Raw genomic sequence first — 19,008 nt, forward strand, 5'->3', positions numbered from 1 at the left:
CCCCACCTTTTGACAGTTTGTCAGTGGATGGCGAAGCAAACTGCTTTGTCTTTCTGATGTAGTGTTGTGACGGGTCTCTCTTGGATTGCGTCGGTGACATCCATGCCCTCTGATCTTGAAACAGGCTGAAAAATTATGGGAGATCATTAGAATTGTAATACATGTATTTTGTAGGCTATGCGATTCTTTGATTTCATGTGTAGCACAGGCATATTGACTTCTGCTTCAAGATGATCATCAGAGTATTGACCTCATTGTCATTTACTGGCTTAACCAAATATTGTGGTAAAGTTCAACTTGACCACTTGCAAACATATTGTTTGACTGGGAATTTTTCAAGAAAGTGACATGGACTCTTGGGCTCACCTTCCAAACCAGCATTGCCTGCTTTGTTCTCGCCCTCAGGTCTTTCGCAACAAGTCTGCAAATGGTGCTCCAAAGACCGCCACGCACCTGTAGAAGTTCGATATAAGAATGGTTGTAGATATATCTACTGTCCTCGCCCTGTCGTTTCTTATAGTGCCCCTCTGGTGCTGTCAATGGTGTGAACATCATGACTTGTCCGAATCTTGCTGTTCTTGCTCCTTAACGTCATGACTCGCCTCTCTTGCCATCTACACATAGCTTTTGGTTTGCAGAAGGGCTGGAAAGGGAGTACAAATCTCATGATAAAACCCTGCTGAACTTTGTGACATTCTCGCTGGCTTTCTAAGACACATCCCAAAACTATTGTCTCTTTGGCAACATTCTGGTACAACTTCTTCAATCAGTACACTCCCAAAGCAGTGTGGTCCCAGAGAGGCATGCATTTGGTCTTTCCTGCAAGTATCTTTCTAGCCATTTAGGACTACCTGGCGTTCTTTGTTATTTGAAATGAATAAAGTGTACTGATTTGTAAATATAGCATGCTTTCCATTGCACTTGGTCAGCTGCTCATCTTATGTTGGCTCTTCAAATCAGTTTGAAATTCTGTGAATTGTTTGCAATCAAAGCTCAAATTGTTCATCTTATTTGCCAGTGACCTTTCCTATTCAGATGCAACATACCACACCCAAAGCTTTGAAAATATTTGAATGCGTTAGCAGTTCCAGTAATAGGACTGTCAGACTGGCACAGTAAGGCCGATGTTCAAAATTAACTCCAGTACCAAATTGAGAAAATTGTCTTCTATTTCAGTTGACAAAAGACCAAATGAAGTGTACAGATGGACTGAGACGTTAAGTCCAGCAAAGGATAAGGAGCAAGGTCTTCCATAAACTTGGGTGAAGTCATTGACACGCACTGCTCATGAAGTTCACCGAGCTGTCTATAAGATTAAGAACCTGTGCAATAATAATTACCCTACCAGAGGTATGGCTCCAGTCACCCTGAACAGTTGTTAATGTTTCAGTCTGAAGCCACCATCATGGCCTATTGTTGTCTTCCGGCCTGCCTTCGAGTGTGTGTCTTCAATGCTGATCCTGCAAAAGTAGACCATCTTGTTGACTACAAAGAAGTGGATAAAGAAATTTCCATCTGCTGAGTACTGGTTCCCACAAGGTAAACAGCCCAGCAATGGGTCATTACCCTGGCTGAGTAAACTGTTCTCATAATATTCAAAACAATCCTGCATACCAGCTGACCATCTTAGTCGCACATACTGGAAAAAGAGCCGACTGAAAAACTCCCGGCACTTCTAGTTGCTTTGTATGTGCCTGTCTTGACTGTACAAGGACGGCCCACAAAGAACCTTAAATTTCAATTGTTAAAATTATCTATTGACATCCTGGTTGTGGCTTTGTCCTCAAAAGACAATTTGGGATGAGTCAAAACAATCATGACAAATACCTCATAATATCTGACCATGCACAAAGTTATCATTATAAGATTGATTGTCAATGAGTTTTCATCACAGCAGGATAATATTGGCATTATATTTAAAAGGTTGGAATGATAACTTGCCCTTCTGATGAAATGATGTATGTGTCCATCATTGAAAGCCCATCCTCTAGGAAGGAAACAGCAAAGATTTCAGGTTTAAATACAAGTAGGCTACAGCATATAATCACATATCGTACACGTGTTCAACCTCCCCACGAACCTTGTATTCTGATAAGATTCCTTCCATTGATCTGATCTCCAGTCTTCCTCTGATCTCCAGTCCAAATGGTGTTGCCTCAGGTTGCCTCAAGGGTCAGCAAATCTTGATGAGAAGTTGGCCCTGGTATGGGCGGAACCTGCAAACCTTGGTAGTGAACTAGCCTAGACTTGTTAACCAGTAGGAACACGGTGATAACCATCTTTGATCAGCTGCACTATTTTCTGGCTTGATCATCAACACAATGAGGTGCTGGAAAGGATCACAATTTTCATTAGATTTTTTGTTCTAAATAATAAATCCAAATTGACACAAAATGGTCACCATAAGCTTCAATTTCCACATCTAGATATCCTTCTGTAGAAGATAATACAAAGTCTTTGTAGAAACAGTTGCAATCAAATCACTCTGATCTGAAGTGCACCAATAAATAACTGTCATGACGGCCGAAATTGTGCTCAGCAATTAAAAACAGTGACCACCTGCAGTTAAAGGTGTTTACAGGGTTTCAGCAGGATTTAAATGCTTCCTGGCCTTCTATTTCTCAGCGATTGTGTAAGTTTGGCAAAACCTCAAAATCTATTTACTGCAAGGACGTCCTCAGTCCGTCCCCCACCAAATTTCTCTTATACTTACAGTGGCGAGTCTTCTTGCTGACCAGCTTTCACTTTCTCACCAAGTCCTAGAATCTTAATCGTTGTCTCCGACTGGCTCAGATCACAGCCAAATTGAATCATCCCAACAGCAGAGCTTATTTGTTACTTAACAAACTATCATGCCAGTTCTTAATTGCCAAGGTAGGAAGTGAATGAGGACCCTCCTTGGCATCAACCACGATCATGTCTCTGTTGGCAGCCTTGCAAAGCCTCTGTGACAATGTATTCAAGTTGAACATTCGCCCGACTCTATAAAGTAAATTAAAAAATTTACAGAAAGTGCTATAATGTTTCTCCAGCTCTGCTGTTCATGCCGTAGGCGACATGGCTGGAATTTCTAATAGTTAGCTTGGTGTGGCCCTCAGCTACTGTTCACAGCAGGCGTTCCCGATGCGAGGTTTGAAGCATCTCCAGCATCCTGTGATGGTTTCCCTGGGGCTATGTGACAGATGCAGCACCAATCTTGAACCTCAGCTGAAAAAGAAACCAAACTATTATAACTAGCATAGATGGATGCCATTAGACACGAAATTCTCTGACATTTGACATCCTGAAGCTTCCATCCTTTCGTTGCCTGGCTGTTGATATTTCGCCATAGCAAGATTGCCTAGCTGAGGTGGCTACTTGGTACATATACCCACTGCAAGGCATCCTGTTTTAGAGCCCTCCTCTCGTCTTCCGACAATTCAAAAACTTTAGTCAGCTTAATTTTGTCATTGTAAACTATAACGAGTGCAATGACTGGCATCGCTATGTCGGCAGCTCGACTCCATTTGATCAGAGGCAAGGACTTTTTAAACTGCAAAATTACAGCAGAATGAACTCTGTCACAAAAAAATGACACCCCTTTGGTTGACAGATTGTCTATGGATACTTAGCCTCGCCAAACCAAACTGTTCCGTCGCCCTTGGACAGCCTCGGTGACATCCACTCCCGCTGAACAAACCCAGGCTCTCTATTGTAGTGGTTCTGGTCCTCTCCAATGATCTTAAAACCAGGCTGAAAAAGAACTCAAATCATTAGATTTTTGTAGGATATAACAGTAACACAAGGAGATCTTTGATTTCTTCATTATCCTGCGTTCATCATCTTGCTGACTGGTTCACAATTTCTTATGGTAAGGTAGTCTAGTTGAAATGGTCACATTGTAGCTATGTGGCACGGCAAGTTGCCATCACCCCAGTTCATAGTTATTTATCCTCTGTCGTCGTCATCATCATTTATTACTGGACTCTCAATGACCAATGAATGTCAGGTTTTTCGCAACAAATCTGCAAATGGTGCTCCAGACCGCCACGCCCTTGTGGAAGTCCGATATAAGAATGGTTGTAGATATATCTACTGTCCTCGCTGTCGTTTGCCTATGGAATAATAATTACCCTACCAGAGGTCTGGCTCCAGTCTCCCCAAACAGTTGTTAACGTTGCAGTCTAGACACCACCATCCTGGCCTGCCTTTGAGTGTGTGTCTTCAAGGCTGATCCTGCAAAAGTAGACCATCTTGTTGAATACAAAGAATTGGGCCATAACATTTCCATCTGCAGTGCTGGTTCCCACAAGGTAAACAGCCCAGCAATGGGTCATTACCCAGGCTAAGTAAACTGTTCTCATAATATCCAAAACAATCCTGCATATCAGCTGACCATCTTAGTCTCGCATACTGGAAAAAGGGCCGACTGAAAAACTCTCGACATGTCGAGTCGCTTTGTATGTGCCTGTCTTGACTGTACAAGGGCGACCCACAAAGAACCTAAAATTTGAATTGCTAAAATTATCTATTGACATCCTGGTTATGGCTTTGTCCTCAAAAGACAATTTGAGATGAATCAAAATGATAACAAATACCTCATAATATCTGACCATGCACAAAGTTATCATTTTAGAATAATTTTCAATGAGTTTTCATCACAGCAGGTTAATGTTGGACTCTCCTCATTGATGTTGAATTCTGAAATGTATCTGACCAGTCATGGTCACATCAAGAAGTTTCCTCATGACTGACCCCAACTCTCTCGGTGTAATTCTTTACACAATGGTAGATCCCCTCAGGCACAACTTATGTGTCATCACCCTTTACTCAGTATGTGTCCGTCATTGAAAGCCCATCCTCTCAGAAGGAAGCAACAAAAGATTTCAGGTTTAAATCATTAAAAATTTTACCTCGAAATGCTCTCAACTGAAGTGGTTCTATCTTGGAAGTGGGTATGGCAGTGAAGTGAAGTGAATCCATAGACCAGCACTTGTCATTATGCAAGAAGTCACATCTCTGGCAAGGCTGTCTGTAATAAAACAAATAAAAATCTTTATGTTGAATATTGAAATGTATCTGACCAATCATGGGTTACACCCAGAAGCAAGACGGAGTCTCATCACTTGTTGAGGAGGAATACTCCCTGGAAAATAACATATTTGAGTACAGAGCAAATGCTTAGGACAAAGAAGAACATCCAGTGGCTCCTCTATGTCTAGCCCTCAACTCCATGGGTGCAGTTCTTTTCATAATAGACTTGTAGGTTTTGACACAGGTGTGGTTTTCCTCCTCAGGCACAACTCTGAAAGGTGTCATGACCCTGTACTAAGTGTGTTTATGACAGCCCATATCGCAGAAGAAAGCAATGGTTCAGGTTCAAAAAATTTAAGTTTTACCTGCTCTAGAACTGAAGTGGTTCTTGCTTGGAAGTGGGTGTGGTGGTGAGGTGAACTGAATCCATAGCTAAGCACTTGTCATTATACAAGGAGAAACATCTCTGCCCAGGCTGTCTGCAATAAAACAGTAAGTTTAATTTTTCTATGATGAAAATGTTTCTCACAAGCAGTGGTCACATCCATAGTTCTGGAACTCGAAATTTTAACTCTTTGAGGAAAACTTGCACAGGATCTACTCTGTATTAGCTTTAATTAACTCCTAGTTTCTAAATTGGGGATATATTTCACCCTAGAGATTTTTGCCCAAACAAATGGCAAATCTGAAAAGGGATACACCAGGGTCCTCCTATTTAATAACTTGACTGTGATCAATTTGACAATATATCCCATCCAAGAAACAGTGGCTGCATACATGCAGGTGGAATTCACCCTCTTGGTGTACTGCCATTCATAGATCAGACCTTTGATCAGCCAGCTCGGACTCTGGGAATGTGAAAGAAATTTGTCTTCTGTCCAGTCCAATTTCATGATAAGCAACAGAGAACAGTTCCCTAATTTTGTGCTCAATCTCACCAGAAATGATCAAATTTTGAGAATGAAATTGCAAACTCTTGACATGAACACACTGATTCAGTCAAAAGCAAGTTCACAACAAGCTGATAACATGCTTGAGGAACACTTAGATGCACTCCCAGCCTACCCCCTGAAAAGGTGGGTCTACCTTGACTGGAGGGGAAATAAGTGATTCAAGAAAATAATGATAAATATCATCATAACATGAATGATTTCCACTTAAGAGGCAAGGGGTATGAAGAACCTGGCATAAAATCATTTACAATGACCAATTAAGCAATGAAAGGGTACATTTCGTCCATAGACCATATGCGAAAATACATTTCAGCCATCTTTTCACAGGCAGCATAAGTTTACCATGACATTAAAGTCATGTTTCGCAATCAAATCATCACCAAAAGTATTCAAAATATCATCAACATTGAAAGGCATGGACAACTTCAAGTAAATTGCTTGAATGAGCTTGTATATTTTTACTTTTATGCCAGGGTAAACAAAAGTTGCCTGTGAAAAGGGTCGTTTCAAAATGGCCGAAGTTTATTTTCGCAGGGTGTCTATTGCCGCATTGACAATTACAGTGTAAAACGACTAGGACAAGTAGCCTTGAAAAGTAGGGGGAAAACCGCGCTCAATGCACAGGCCAAAGCACATGGTCTACAGGCATGCGCAGTAGGCCTACATGCAGCATTGTATTCCGTTATCTCACAAATGATTTTTTGATGCACGTTTTCTTGAGAAAAAACGTTCTAAGAATTGATAAAATCCAGTTTAACAGAAGTCAAACTATATATAGAACACGAATATTTGGTTTAAATGACCTGGATAGGTTCCTAGAACTTCCAATTTAACATTATTTTTGAGGAGTCCTGAGCGCGCACTTGCCAAAAGTGTCGGCGCCATGTTTTTTTTTCTGCACCGGGAAAAATACGAAATGTTGCATCAATGGTGAAAGAAACGAATGAAAATCAATGAATGGATGAGCTATGGCATCTCAGCTATCAACTTACCGCCATAAGATGCCTTTACTTCGCGAAAAGAAACGTAAAAATCGAGGGTTTTAGCGGAGAAACTTTGAAGCTGCCGCCATGGCCGCCGTGTGTATCTTCTGCGCAGGACTGTTGAAGTAGAACCCCGTGGAATGAACCCCGTGGAATGAACTCCGTGGAATTAAAACTCGGTCGTGTGTGTGACGTCATCACTTAGTGGGAGTTTGACCTTTGTCGTTCAGGTTGTGCCTTTGTCTTTGTCTGCTGCCCTGCTCTGGAAACGATGTTTCTGTGATCCATGAGAAAAGGGGAAACAACAAAGCTACAGAACTATTAATCTATAAAAACCAGTGCAAATTCCTTTCTTTGGCAAGCCGTTTCTTTCCCAAATGTCTGGTTTATTTCCAAAGAAATTCCATTCCAAACAAACCTGTTTCTGAGGTTGTTTTCAAAGAGCCAAGTTTCATTACTTCATTCAAAAAACTCTTGTTTAAAAGAAGCTCGGTTTGTTTCCCAGAAATGGTCAGGTTGCCACTCGCTGCATGTCTGAAAATCTTGCCCAGTAATGGGACCTGGTGACCCCTTATTCTCTAAGGTCGGTGTAACCGATGGTCATCATGTCCTGGTGGGACGCTATAGGACATTCATTATCAAGGGAAAGTGTGACATCGGGTCATCATGTCCTAGTTGGCCCCAGGGACCCTTATTTTCAAGGACAGTGTGAGCTTTAGTCATCAGTTCCAGGTGGGACCCTAGGACCATCAGGGGACAGTGTGACATCGGGTCATCATGTCTTGGTGGGACCCTATGGACCTTCATTATCAAGGGACAGTTTGACATCGGATTATCATGTCCAGGTGGGACCCTAGGACCATCAAGGACAGCGGGACATCGGGTCACCATGTCTTGGTGGGACCCTACGGACCTTCATTATGGAGGGACAGTTTGACATCGGGTCATTATGTCGTGATAGAATCCGGGAACCTCATTCTCAAGGGACAGTTTGAGCTTAGGGCATCATGTCCTGGTGGGACCCTAGGACCATCAAGGGACAGTGTGACCTCGGGTCATCATTTCCTGGTGGCACCCTAAAGGACCTTCATTCTCATGGAACCGTGTGACATTGGGTTATCATGTCCTGATAGGACCCTAAGGACCTTCATTATCAAGGGACAGTGTGCCGGACAGCGGGTCATCATGTCCTGGTGGGACCATATAGGACCTTCATTCTCAAGGGACAGTTAGACCGAGGGTCATCATGTCCTGGTGGGACCCCTGCTGGGTCGAGATTCCCTCAAAGACTCAATAACACATTTCTGAAAGTCATGAGCATATTTCGGGTTCAAAACCATTTTGGGGGTTTATTTCCAAGACATGTGACTGGTATCCATGACTTCACGGTGCAGGTTGAATCTAAACCTGACGTGAGATTCGAAGACGAAATTCGCCGAAAAATGTGGCATTCGCTAACGGCGAGAACTGTTTTTAATCATCGCATAAAAGGGTGAGGTATGGTTTATAAGGGAATTAGATATACCAAGTTGTCTTTCAATAGGCCGGGGTCGATTTCGTTCAGTGCCGTGACTTTAATTTTGATTTAAATGGGCCATGGTCCTTGAATTAAACAGCTTGAAATTGAGCCCAGTTGATTGAAGAAGTTTTGTGACCAGTCTTTGCCCAATGATGTCATACGTTCATCAAAACAATATCCATTCATGGTCCATGTTTCGGAGTTACGTAGTATCACCCAGAAGCCTCTGCGAGGCGCCCATTCCAACACGTGGAGGAAGCCACCATGATGAGGTTTTTCGATTTTCACCAAAGAAACTGAAGATAAGAAGGTAAGACTGAAACCAAACCATCTAAATTTGATGCTGTGAGATGCGAAGAGCATTTAAATTCATTTTTGTGCAAATTAGGTTTTCTGAACAAACTTGGGGCACCCATTGTGCGGTCTGTTACGGGGATCCTCTATAAAGACCGCCATTCTAAAGACCCGTTCCTAATGCGGGTATATCTCCACATGAGAGTGCCATGCCATATATTCCGAGCAAGTATTTGGTATGACGCTGCGTTGCCACGAGCAAAGGCATAGTGCGTGAAACGTTGATGTGGAGGAATGACTTGTTGTTTTTTGCTAAAACTCCGTTACGTTATGTTAAATTGTTTTATATCTATGTATGTATTGTAAAGCGCCGCTGACAATTTAATTTAAAGCGGCGCTGTATTTATTACGTTTTACGCGACCACAAATAACAACGGCGACCATAAAGCCCCTGGTGGTCGGTGTAAAAGTAGAAAATGTCCCCCTGGAAAAAGTGTCCTGCATTATTGTATTCTGACCGATTATGGTATGGTTCTATAGAGGCTATGACTAAGAGGATCCTTTGTTCCTGAGATATTCTATCCTACATATAGGACATTTCAAACATCTACACCCGAATGCGACCACGTGTAGAATCGGGCCTATTATAGACATTACGCAAAACAAATTGTTTTGAGGACTCAAATGTTGGATAACCCCTTACCACAGAAGACGGGTACTGAACAATAGATGTGGTCAACGACTCTGGAAGTGGATGGATTTCCATATGAAACATTCTGATAAGGATACACCCACCCCCACCCCCTTTTCGGGGCGGACAGCCATACTTTTTCAGGGTGCCTCATCACAAGAAGAATTTTAGCCCTCAGATGCCAGGAAAACGACTATTGGCACATACATTTCACAAATCACCCCTCCATTGCTCTCTGATGGGTGAAGCTGCGTCCCCCCCCCACCCCTTTCCAATATTACAAAAAATGTACTAGATCCGCCTATGCAACTCGTCAATCAACTGAACTTTTTTTGATTTTTATAATTTCAGACATGACCATATGTTACCTAGGTTCATGATGTGCGAGATTTTTAGCAACCGTCCTGCCTTTGTCCATGGTGTACGGAATGTCCGCTCATGCTTTTTAAACGTTGATGGCATCCTTGATGATGTTGATTTCGTCCAGACGATGGCGGAGAAAGTCCAAGACAAGGAATGTGTTTATGGTAAGCAAAATACTGCCAATGTATAAATAGAAATAAGGGGTTCACAGCGTGACGGCTCATCAAGAGATCATTCTCCGAGCATCGTCAATGGGAACCATTGTTGTCAAGGAAGTCAACCTCGGTTAACTGACAGGGCGAATTTAAACGGGGATGTCCCGAAAGAGGAAGGACCGAAGACCGGGAGAGTGATATTTTCGTAAACTGTGACCGCTTTAACTCTGGTCGGCGATATCACTTTTTCAAATAACTTACCATGTCTCAAACGCTCCCACTAATTGTGCCTTAGTACGGCAAGAGGAGGTAGCGTGGTGACCTCATGTCACGTGATTCCTTGCATATTGTTATAAAATCGCATGCATCGGAAAGATTTGCTGACATCATCGCAGTCCCCTCCGAATCAACATCCCTCATATCCTACGAGTGTGTCATTTTTACTTTCAGTTTTCGCACGCTTGCACTTTTGACGATTGGTCCGATAACAAATGGGATGCCTGTACTCCTCAATGGAATCTGTCGAACGCCAATGATGATCGGGGATGGGCGTCCCTCCTGTTGGTTGATTCCTCCAAAACCTGGGAAACGATTCAATACTGAATGGTGAGTAACCTAATGATCTCACTTAACTGAACCTCGATTTGGAAAATACAATGTCGGTGTAGTAGTAGGACATGTTCCCCTGGAAAAGAGTCTGGCCCTATTGTATTCTTCGTTACACGGACATTCTATCCTGAGACATTTCAAACCTTTACACTGGTGTTGCATTTTTAACTGTCCCCCAGGTAAAAATGTATGTCCCTTTTGTATGGTGACGAATATAAAGATATGGTCCTCCAGTGATCGGCCATGACCTTCACTGCAATGTACGTCTCACTGATAGACCCAATATTGTATCTTTAAACATGTTGTAAATGACAATTACATTGGTCACGAGAATCTTCGGTGTTAAGGTGTTTATAGACTTTTGGCAAAAGTTCCTATTATCACTATTTTCACACAGGCAATTGAAGTTTACCATGAAATAGAAGTTACAATACTGAGACCTATTCAAACAATCTACTTGACGTGGTTTGTGTCTCCCAATTTCAAAGACATTTTGAAAGATATTGATATACATGTATAAAACTGATCTTTGTGCCACTGTACCTCCTGTTGCCTGTTGAATACGTAAATGTTTTGATGATTTCAAAACAGCCGTGGGTATTTTCGCAAACCTCACTTGTAAGTTGTCATTTGAGGTAGGACTGCATGTACCAATAACAATGTGGGGATAAGAATCGTCGTTTCCAAGGCTTGTGCAGTATCAGTCCTTTGTCAGAGTTGTCATTTTCATGCTGTAAATGTATAATGTCAAAAATCTGAACATCTGTCAGAATCTTTATATCCCAGCCTCATTGTATAGCAGTCCCTTGTGAGACTCTGCATCTTGAGGGCATACAGTGCATCAGTCCCTTGTCATAATCTTTAATACCCAAGCTTCACCGTATATTAGTCCCCTGTGAGAATCTTCATCTCCATGCCTTATAGTATATCACCCCCTTGTGAAAATCTTTATCTCCAAGGCCTACAGTCTATCAGTCCCTTTTGAGAAACTACATCTCCAAGGTTCACAGGATATCAGTCCCTTAAGAGAATCTTCATCTCAAAGGCATACAGTATATAATTCCCTACTGAGAATCTTTATCGTCCATGCCTACAGTATATCAGTCCCTTTCAAGAATCTTCATCTCAGAGGCTTACAGTATGTCAGTCCCTTGTCTGCCAAATCTACTGTAAACCTCCAAGGCTTACAGTATATAATTCCTTTGTGAGAATCTCCATTTCAAAGGCTACAGTATATCGAGTCAGCCCCTTGTGAGAATCTTTATCTCCAAGACTTAACCTCCTCCCCCTCCATGAGAGTCCCCTTCTTGTTACTCAGTTGACACATGTAGAGAGTTTATGAAGAATCCTACCTAGAGGTGAGGGTAACTTAACCTCCTCCCCCACATAAGAGTCCCCTTCTTATTACTCAGTTGACACATGTGGATAGCTTATGAAGAATCTTACCTAGAAGTAAAGGTAACTTAACCTCCTCCCCCTCCCATGAGAGTCCCCTTCTTGTTACTCAGTTGACACATGTGGAGAGTTTATGAAGAATCCTACCTAGAAGTAAGGGTAACTTAACCTCCCCCCCATAAGAGTCCCCTTCTTGTTACTCAGTTGACACATGTGGAGAGTTTATGAAGAATCCTACCTAGAGGTGAGGGTAACTTACCCTCCTCCCACTCCATGAGAGTCCCCTTCTTGTTACTCAGTTGAAACATGTGGATAGTTTATGATGAATCCTACCTAGAAGTAAGGGTAACTTAACCTCCCCCCCCCCCCCATAAGAGTCCCCTTCTTGTTACTCAGTAGATACCAGTGGAGACTTTATGAAGAATCCTATCCAGAGGTGAGTGTAACTTAGCCTCATCCTCCCCACATAAGAGTCCCCTTCTTGTTACTCAGTTGACACATATGGAGAGTTTATGGAGAAACCTACCTAGAGGTGAGGGTAACTTAACCTCTCCCCCCCCCATAAGAGTCCCCTTCTTGTTACTCAGTTGACACCTGTAGAGAGTTTATAAAGAATTCTACTAAGAGGGGAGGGTAACTTAGCCTCTTCCTCCACCATAAGAGTCCACTTCTTGTTATTCAATTGACACATGGAGAGAGTTTATGAAGATTCCTACTTAGAGGGTAACTTAGCCTCCTCCCCCTCCATATTGGTTCCCTTCTTGTTAGTCAGTTGACACCTGTGGAGAGTTTAAGAAGAATCCTACTTAGAGGGGAGGGTAACTTAGCCCTCTTCCACCTCCATAAGAATCCCCTTCTTGTTACTAAGTTGACACATGTGGAGAGTTTATGAAGAATCTTATCTAGAGGGGAGGGTAACTTAACCTCCTCCCCCTCCATATTGGTTCCCTTCTTGTTAGTCAGTTGACACCTGTGGAGAGTTTAGAGGGGAGGGTAAGTTAGCCTCTTCCTCCTCCATAAGAGTCCCCTTTTTGTTACTCAGTTGAGACCTGTGGAGAGTTTATGAAGAATCCTACCTAGAGGTGAGGGTAACTTAACCTCCTTCCCTCCATAAGAGACCCCTTCTTGTTACTCAGTTGACACATGTGGAGAGTTTATGAAGAATCCTAGCTAGAAGTGGGGGTAACTTAACCTCCTCCCCTCCATAAGAGTCCCCTCCCTGCTACTCAGTTGACACATGTGGAGAGTTTATGAAGAATCCTACCTAGAGATGGGGGTAACTTAGCCTCTTCCTCCTCCATGAGAGTCCACTTCTTGTTATTCAATTGACACCTGTGGAGAGTTTATAAAGAATCCTAGTTAGAAGTGGGGGTAACTTAACCTCCTCCCCCACCCTCCATGAGAGTCCCCTTCTTGTTACTCAGTTGACACATGTGGAGAGTTTATGAAGAATCCAACCTAGAGGGGAGGGTAACTTAACCTCCTCGCCCTCCATATTGGTTCCCTTCTTGTTAGTCGATTGACACATGTGGAGAGTTTATGAAGAATCCTACTTGGAGGGGAGAGTAAATTAGCCTCTTCCTCCTCCATAAGAGTCCCCTTCTTGTCACTCAGTTGACACCTGTGAAGAGTTTATGAAGAATCCAACCTAGAGGGTAACTTTCCCCATGATCCGACCAGCGTCATCGTGATTTTGTCTGCAACATTTTATTCGTCCCCTTCCACTCCCACAAAAGCATCGGTCAGCCAAAATTCCTTTTCACTATTTCCAGGTCGTTTTACTCAAGTCCCGATGCCTGCTTGTGCCTGTGGATCATCTCCTTGTTGTTCTTGGTCCATAACTATAATTACTGGCACGATTTCGATTGATTTTGTGAGGTCCATTAGCAAAATCTTCAAAAAAATTCTTTTATCTTATATTTTCAGGTGGAACCGCATACACACCACGCGTCAACGAAGACAACCGCCATCTCGAAGGAGGAGGAAAACAACCGTGATGGAATCTTCGCTCACAGTTGATCAGTGCTTCAGGCAAGACCTACACTTTGTAAAACTGCAAGCCAAACACTAGTTTCACTTGTCAACGGTTCTGCCACAAATGATTACAAATCGTTTTGCAAGTTAATACGACGCGACAGGCTTTTAAGCCTTGCTTTTACACAAGACAAGATTTGAACAGAAAAAGTTGTTAAGCATAAAAATACATGGCAGAGCAGAAACATGACAAGTGCAACTAGATACTAGTGAGGTTTTGCATCCCTAAGATATAAATCTACATTTACGTTTTGAAATTTTAAATCTTAACGAATTTTAGCTCTTCTGGTTAAAAGGAACCGATTTCCCAATGTTGCTAAGGGCGCGCAAAAGTCTAAGTGCAGAAAACTGCCCAACATGTATGTCAGCGTCACACAGGCGTTTTGGAAACGTAAACGTGATTACGAAACCTCCCTATTTTCCAATACATGACACCTGACAAGAAGGTGGAGAGGGTTAAACTTATATTGAGGTTTATTGGGGGGGGGGGATGAAATTATTGGAAAAATGTTTATTTCGTCATAGTTTTACTGATACCTTTTCATGAAGCTTTTTTCCTCAATTGCTGTAAGAAAAAAACCTTTAAAAAGGCATAGTTTCTTGGCTTCTGGTATCCTTCGCAATAACTTCTGTTTTGCTGTTAAAAGTTTTAAAGCTTTTCGTATAAAAAAAGGGAAAAAAGGGTTAGAGGATGAAGGGATTCGAACCCAAGACCTTTAGGTGATAAGCAACACGTTCTAACCACTACTCCACCAAGCCACACTCTCAGTAGGGCTGCAAAAGAGCGAGTCACTGAAGTTTAGGCCAGACGGCTCATTTAAGATTTATGGTGAATTGGTTGAATAGGCAGGTTACGAGATCCTTTGACAAAAAATGTGTGTCCATTTCTTCTGCAACAACACACAATTTGTAGATTTAATTGAATGAGACGTAGGCCTATTTCACAGCAATACATTGTACTGAATGAGATTTAGATGGATTGAACTGATTCAAACTATGTAAAAAATACTTTAATCTCACATCTATAAGACCATCTTATTGAAAGTTATTATCAATTTTCAGTACCGAATACTGGGTGTTCGGTATTGCTGATTCATGGGGAGGGGGTGGGGCGGGGTCTACTGTAGACCACATTAGAAAAACTAAGCTTAAAAATGCCTTTCTACCAATTTTGATTGGGAGATTGTGGTGAAATATATGAAAAATGGTCTTATGTATGTGATTTTACAGCGTTTCGCCTCAATATGTATCTGTGAAACGTAAACAGTTATGTATATGTTATACGATTACCTAGAAATAGTAGTAATAAAATGTTATGTTTGTAATTTTGTCTTCCATTTGGTTCCTTCACTTTGACGTGTTGCCTTCACTTCGATCTATGAAGATAGCAAAGGCAATCAATAAAGCTGAAGTAGTCAAATCGAGGGTCTTATGCAGAAAGTGCACTTTACCGAGTTTTGAGAAATTGAGGTTTACAGTTGAACATTACTGTAAAAACTCGATATTGCCCAATTTGCCACCAGATGAACTATCCCTGTCCCCACCCCGTCATACGAATGTTTTCGGTAAAAGTGCACTTGTATCTTTCTGCATGAAAGTTGGTGACACACGTGCGCGTCAAGAGTGCAGGAGCACGTCGTTTTACGCTCTAGTCTGTCATCGGCTAAAAGGCTTACCTCCACATAAGCATTTCACGCCGTAAATATTCCACAGAGTCTTTAATTCTCCGTTGGCAACGCTCAACGTGAAATGACAAAGACTGTGTGTGATATATGCCACGTGAAGCGCTTATGTGGTGATAGACCTTACAGGTTTGTCACAAGTACTACAAAACTGAAATCTACCACTTATCAAAATACACAAAATGCTACAAAAAGCTTGACGTCGAGTGAAACCATAGTAATGGTATCATATCGAATTTATCAATAACAAGAGTGTTTTGGACGACATGTCTTAGATCCTCCAAGATTTCAGTATCTCAAGTTTTGTTGTACTTCTGGCACACCTCAAGACCCTCGATATATGGCTTGTTATTCGTTGCAAAATTCAATAGTTATTACAATTCAGTGTTTATTTTCATGTTCAATAATTTAAATACTTTTGTTTTCAAGGTTTTTATTATATGCGATACAAAGATTGTGGTAATGTTATCATATATCTTTGGTAGACTTGCTGTACAACTCATGATATTTTGCCATGTGTATAGTGTGAGATATTTATATGCGATGCAGAATTATCTATGTTGATGTTACCTCCGTTGAATTGTTGGCAAAAGTTGAAAAAGGTCTTTGAAACTGCTTTGATAGGTTGTTTCAAAGTTCCTTTTTATCCCTTCAACGATACAACGGTTGTAACATCACACATAAACACTTCTGTCCAACATATAGAATATTCTCTGCACTTTGGCATAATAACATGAATTGTACACAAAGTCTTCCAAAGTATGTGGAAACATCACTCGTAATCTTCAATTGAATCGCACATAATAGAAACTTTGAATTCAAATGTATTAATTGAACATGAAATAAACATTGAATGCAATAACTATCGAACTTTGCAATGAATAACAAGTCATAATGACTTCTTCAGCCTTCTAAAGGACAAGGACAACCTCGGATCAACGGATTTTTTCCAAAAAAAGGGGGACCCTCAGAATATAGGCTATCTCCAAAAACGTCAAAAAAAAACTCGAGCGTGACCTCGCTCCGTAACTTTGCAGAGGAAAAAAGTTACGAGGGGAGGTCACGCACAATTTATTTTTCGAGTTTTGTGGACTAAGCGTATTTTTTAAAGAAAAAAAGAATGACTCAGCGATTTTGTACTTAGCGTATTTTTGAGAAAAAAGGATGACACAGCGATTTTGTACTTAGCGTATTTTTGAGAAAAAATCACAGAAAAAAGAATGACACAGCGATTTTGTACTTAGAGTATTTTTGAGGATTTCGCAGACAGAATGGAAACTATGCCAAGGAAACAAATTGATTTTGGACTTAGAAAACTTTCCAAGTAATGTCAGGTTTCTGTTTTCAAAACAATTGAGGATGCCACGGAAGAAGTTTCATACTGAAACACTGGAGGAGGAAAACCTTTTCAATTCAATTAAAAAGATCAAGAAAAACATTTCAGAAAGCTGAGGACTGATTGTGCGCTCCCATCGTAACTTGGTGGACAATAAAAAGAAGCTTGTATAAGAATTAATAATTTTATTAATTAGTTCAAAAGATCATACAGATTAAATGAAGTTACAGATTTACTGAAGAACTGAAATCGAGTCGCCATCGTATGGAGAAGATCTGCGGAGAATGGGCTGGATAGAGCACGTGAACAAGTTCTTTGGCGTCCTAGAAAGATACAAAGAGAGACAATGTTTGATTATGAAAGACAATGTTATGAAAAATATCACAAGTAATATTCAGTACAGATTAGAGATGTGGCAAATTTATACGCTTACGCCACACACTACCAACAAAATCGAAGCGACAAGGGACGAAGGGAGAATTGTCTTCGATTTTAATTCTTAGGACTCATAACTATTCAATATATCATGAACATTAGAAGACAGGACAACAAGTAAATTGCTTGAATATGTGTGCCTGTCATGGTAAACTCCAATTTTCTGTGAAAAGGGCATTTTCAAAATGAACGATGTTTATTTTCACAAGCCATATATACTGCAAACTCGACTCGAACATGCCTCAACCATAACTTTCAGTGATCTAATCTTTCCACTCGTTGGTTAAAATTTACAATCCCCGATCGGAAATGACGTAGTTTGATCGCATTCAACTTAAATCCATTGAACAGTGGTGCTTCGTTAGTCAACCGATGACCTTTTTTTGGGATGTGATCGGGGATTGTAAACTCGTTCCAATATAATATCGCGATTGGTTGAGGAAGTTCAACAGTCGCCATTTTCCTCAAGCAAGAATTGTGGGATAGGTAGAAGTCCGCTCAGGTATATGTTGGCCAATCAGAAGCCCTGCAACTCCATGGTCCATGCTGTATGAATCGAACGAGCATAAACGGGGTCTTCTGATTGGTCAATATCTGATCATGACAGGAAGTCCCAAAATCCTGTTTTAGACAGACGAGTTTACTGTAGTTTGAACAGAATTTCACAGTTTGTTTTCCTTGGCTGTTTTACTTACAATTATTTTCTTAGTTGAACTGAGAAGTGGCAGTCTCTGTACATGTATAGGGCATCAGGACGCAGCAGCTCTGCAAATAAAGAAAAGGATATGTAGATACGTATTAATGTTTGATTTGGGGGCAGTATCATGATAATTCATGTACTTCTTGCAAACTACACCAGACAGCATCTCGTGGAGGGGGGGGGGGGGGCGTAAAAGACACGTTCTGTCAAAGGAAATATCACAATATAGTGTAGTTGGTGGTCTTGCAAAGGTAGGGCCTGCGCCGGCCAAGGGATAGCAACCTCCATGGTGCTGTGTTCGCATCGCAGTTCAAATAATGAGACTGAAAGGGACTTCCATTTTTGGTCAAGTGGTTAATTGTACAACACCAACAAAAATCGCAAATATCTCGGCAATTACAACCAGTTTAGACGAACAACCTGCACATTGATATGGCCTGAAAACTTACCATCAATTCTATGATGTTGTTTCTGTTGAAGTAGGAATTTTCGTGAAGTAAATTGAGATATTGGTGAACGATTTCACAGACACGTTTTCAAGATGGCCGAGACGGCCACGTGGATCTTCCCTGTTCTGCGGGTTTGCGAGACTTGTCATTCTTTGACGTAGTAGTAATCATGTCATGTAATATAGGCGGTACCTCTGAAGCGAATGAAAAGGTTACGAGAAACTTAGGCCTGCAGTGACAAATGGTTCGCCAGACCTTCTGTGGACCCGCTTTATGAAACTATTTATCCCCATTCACTCCATCCTTGGTCTGTTTCTCTTTTCACGGGTTCGACAGACCTTCTGTGGACCCGCTTTATGAAACTATTTATCCCCATTCACTCCATCCTTGGTCTGTT

At 41.4% G+C, this 19,008-nt stretch overlaps 3 long non-coding RNA genes across 3 annotated transcripts; 1 reads left to right on the forward strand and 2 right to left on the reverse strand.

Annotated features, from left to right (window-relative positions):
• Positions 1–512: 512 nt before the first annotated feature.
• On the reverse strand, positions 513–2,181 carry LOC135501161 (uncharacterized). The gene is made up of 3 exons (XR_010449569.1): positions 2,081–2,181; positions 1,346–1,460; positions 513–643 (listed from the first exon to the last, which is right to left on the reverse strand). It is a non-coding gene; the product is annotated as an uncharacterized LOC135501161 (long non-coding RNA).
• Positions 2,182–8,696: 6,515 nt separating this feature from the next.
• Positions 8,697–15,101, forward strand: LOC135501545 (uncharacterized). The gene is made up of 4 exons (XR_010449609.1): positions 8,697–8,778; positions 9,805–9,980; positions 10,422–10,577; positions 13,902–15,101. It is a non-coding gene; the product is annotated as an uncharacterized LOC135501545 (long non-coding RNA).
• Positions 15,102–17,231: 2,130 nt separating this feature from the next.
• Positions 17,232–18,742, reverse strand: LOC135501101 (uncharacterized). The gene is made up of 3 exons (XR_010449556.1): positions 18,612–18,742; positions 18,158–18,227; positions 17,232–17,350 (listed from the first exon to the last, which is right to left on the reverse strand). It is a non-coding gene; the product is annotated as an uncharacterized LOC135501101 (long non-coding RNA).
• Between the last annotated feature and the right edge of the window lie 266 nt (positions 18,743–19,008).

The sequence above is a fragment of the Lineus longissimus genome, chromosome 17, assembly GCF_910592395.1.
Source record: "Lineus longissimus chromosome 17, tnLinLong1.2, whole genome shotgun sequence".
NCBI classification, from domain to species: Eukaryota; Metazoa; Nemertea; class Pilidiophora; order Heteronemertea; family Lineidae; genus Lineus; species Lineus longissimus.